The sequence below is a fragment of the Macrobrachium nipponense genome, chromosome 24 (assembly GCF_015104395.2).
Source record: "Macrobrachium nipponense isolate FS-2020 chromosome 24, ASM1510439v2, whole genome shotgun sequence".
Taxonomy (NCBI): domain Eukaryota; kingdom Metazoa; phylum Arthropoda; class Malacostraca; order Decapoda; family Palaemonidae; genus Macrobrachium; species Macrobrachium nipponense.
Genome location: NC_061091.1, coordinates 40836198 through 40838697, shown reverse-complemented (window position 1 = coordinate 40838697; position 2500 = coordinate 40836198).

Here is a 2500-nt window from a genome sequence, read left to right as displayed (position 1 = left end):
TCCGCTCATCTCTCTCTCTCTCTCTCTCTCTTTCTCTCTCTCTCTCTCTCTCTCTCTCTGTGGTAGTGGTACCTACTGTAAATGGTTATTAGGGTGAGAGATAATTATCAGAATGAATGGTGGAGCAGTAAAACGATAGACACTATGATTTATGGTAAAGAGACAGTTACATGTGCATCGGTATAATTAAAGTTTTAACTCTTATGAATGACCGGCAGAAAGGCTCAATTTTTATTTGTAACACAGAGTAACTATAACCAGTTACCTATTCAAACCAATCTGCAGGCACTGGGCGGCTTTTTCATGGCTAAAAGAGTTGAAAAGTTGTGTGACAAACGAACTTCTCCAACCGTGCCAAGAGTTAAGTTCCGTGGTGGCCATATCTTCTTAACCTTTGTAATAAAAGTATTATATTGCTGATACCCTGAGTCCGCATGAGGATTACGAAGAAGGTAACCTAACACCAGTATAACAGTCGCTTTACCATAAATCATAGTGTCTATCTGTCTATTCAGATATCTCACACTCTAACCATTTACAGTCGGTACCACTACCACAGAGAGAGAGAGAGAGAGAGAGAGAGAGAGAGAGATGAGCGGATCAATACATAATAAATCAGTCAAATGGCAGCTAACAACCGACTGGATCATTAGATATATACAACAATTATTAGATAGATTGATAGATGGGCAGATAGATAGATAGAAAAATCATACAAAATAAGTTTACCGAAGCAACTTTCAGAGAGAGAGAAGGGAAGGCGAGGGAAGGCAAGAAGGACGGGGGTGGCGGTGGAGGTGGGAGAAGTGGATAGGCGGAGCTTTTTACTGTTGTGTTCGTATCCGTTTCTGGCTAATGGAGTTTTTGCCTTTTGGTACAAGGACATGTGTCTTTATTCTTTACATTTGGTGATTCACGATACCCTTATAAATTACGGCACTGGGTGTAATGCACTATAGCAAAATCTCGTTCTGATACGAGTGTTCGTCATAGAGTCACTGCCAAAAAACGTGCTTGCACTGTCTCTGAAACCCATAGAAGTAGCTTGATAATTTCGCCTTCCACCAGGCTTTATTTTAACCAAACAGAATAAGTATATACATACAAATCACTGGGAAGTTATAATTAACAGAACAGTTCTTAAAGTAAAAATTACGTTGTTAAGATCATAAACAAATGGTCAAATTAGCAATTCAAAAAGAGAAAAGAGAGAACTATTCAACGATTTGATGATTGGTCATTTAAACCTTTCTTTGAATTTATACTGTTAGAAACCAATAATAAGGGATAAGAGGTCCAATTTATATATGCCCTGGCTGATATTTAAGTTCTTTTGTTCGCTAAAACATATTCAAGCTGCTCCTAACATATTTCTTGTAATCATATTTTTTACCTTGAATAATATCACTGCCTTGGTCCAACGGATAGGACAGCGACAATTTTGCACGTTAATTAACAGCACTGTTTGGATAATTTTTTCTTATACAATATCAATACTGGGAAATTGTCTTATCAATATCTTTTCCTGTTTGTCCAAGGTAGAATTTGCCAAATTCAGAAGGTATTTTGTAAACCACGCATTCTTCTTGTATGGGGCTATTGCAGATGATTGTTTTTCCTTCAGTGTTGGAGAAAGAAAATGCCATTTTAAAGTTTAATAATCTCAAAGAATAAACAATATCACTGAATGAAGGGTGGAAAGGGAGAATCTAAGTATTAGTCATATATTCCATTTTGGTGTTTGTGCTATAATATGATTGTTTAGCTAAGAATAAATATTCCTATATTTCCTTGATCGATAAGTTGTTTTTCATAACAATTCTGGTGATAATGCCAAGTTCCTCATCTAAATACTTAGGGCTTACTACTCTAAGTGTTCTTAAAAAGTGACATCTCGAAGCCATGTACTTAACATTGCGTGTATGAGTTGATTTTGCATTGATCAATAGGTTGTTATTTGAAGCTCTTCTGTAAATTTTTTATTTCAGGCTATTATGTGTTCCTATTGCATTAGTGTTTAAAAATTTAATAGACTTATTTGTTTCTTACTCCTGGTGAATTTTATTGATGGTACTAAGGAATTAATTAAGATCAGATAGAAATTTACTAATGTCGTGATTTACACTCCAAACAGTAAAAGTGTCATCTACTCAATTAATCCAATAAACATCATCTGGCAATTTGTTGTTAGCAATTCGAGTTTCATAGAATTCCTTAAAATGTTAGACAGTTTTTAAAAAATTGCCGCGAAGAATACGTTATCTCGAACTATCGTGTTACAAAGTGCCACAGAAATTTAAACTGAAACAGTTTTGGAAACGAAGAAAGTGAAATATCAAAATTACACATTGATAACGCCAAAATAGGAACCAGACAATGCTGAATTGTAAAGAAGTGTACCACAAAAATTTGTACATTATATTTTTACTTGGGTATATAATCACCTAAGAAGGGAAATACAGAAGGTACAATATCTTCACACCAGAAAACAATCAAACTT